Source organism: Otolemur garnettii, unplaced genomic scaffold, assembly GCF_000181295.1.
Source record: "Otolemur garnettii isolate 467f Iridium unplaced genomic scaffold, OtoGar3 scaffold00043, whole genome shotgun sequence".
NCBI lineage: Eukaryota > Metazoa > Chordata > Mammalia > Primates > Galagidae > Otolemur > Otolemur garnettii.
In genome coordinates, this window is record NW_003852438.1 from 12,322,927 (window position 1) to 12,323,696 (window position 770).

The window sequence follows — 770 nt, forward strand, 5'->3', positions numbered from 1 at the left end:
CAACAAAAAATAGCTGGGCATTGTGGCAGGCACCTGTAGTCCCAGCTACTTGGGAGGCTGAGGCAAGAGAATCACCTAAGCCCAAGAGCTGGAGGTTGCTTTGAGCTGTGATGCCATAGCACTCTACCAAGGGTGACATAGTGAGACTCTGTCTCAAACCAACCAACCAACCAACCAACAAACAAGAAAAACAAACACAAAAACCTCCTATAATCAGCCTCCACATAAACAATTTTCTTTTAGCTGAAGAGAAACAGCCCCAGTGTATGAAGAAGAAAAGAATGGCATGGAATTATTTCTTCTGTGTTCTACAAAACGAAAATAGCCATCAGGCTTTCTGGACAGCTTTTCCTGCTAGGGTTTTTTTTTGAATGAAAACACCATAAAGCCCCTAGTGCAGTCTTTTCAAGCAATCTGGGTGTGAATCTTTGCTTTTAATGGAAATTTCTTCCTTGAGGTGAATAATTACCACCTACCACCTTTTTTCTTTTCTTTTTTTATGTTTGAGACAGAGTCTCACTTTGTCACCCTTGGTAGGATGCCATGGCTCAGCTCACAGCAACCTTAAACTCTGTGTTCAAGTGATCCTCTTGCCTCAGCCTCCCCAGTAGCTGGGACTACAGGTGTCCTGCACAACGCCCCAGCTATTTTTAGGGACAGGGTCTGGCTCTTTCTCAGGCTAGTCTGGAATTCCTAAACTCAAGCAGTCCGTCTGCCTTGGCCTCTCATACTCCTGGGATTGTAGGTGTGAGCCACGTATCTTTAAGGGA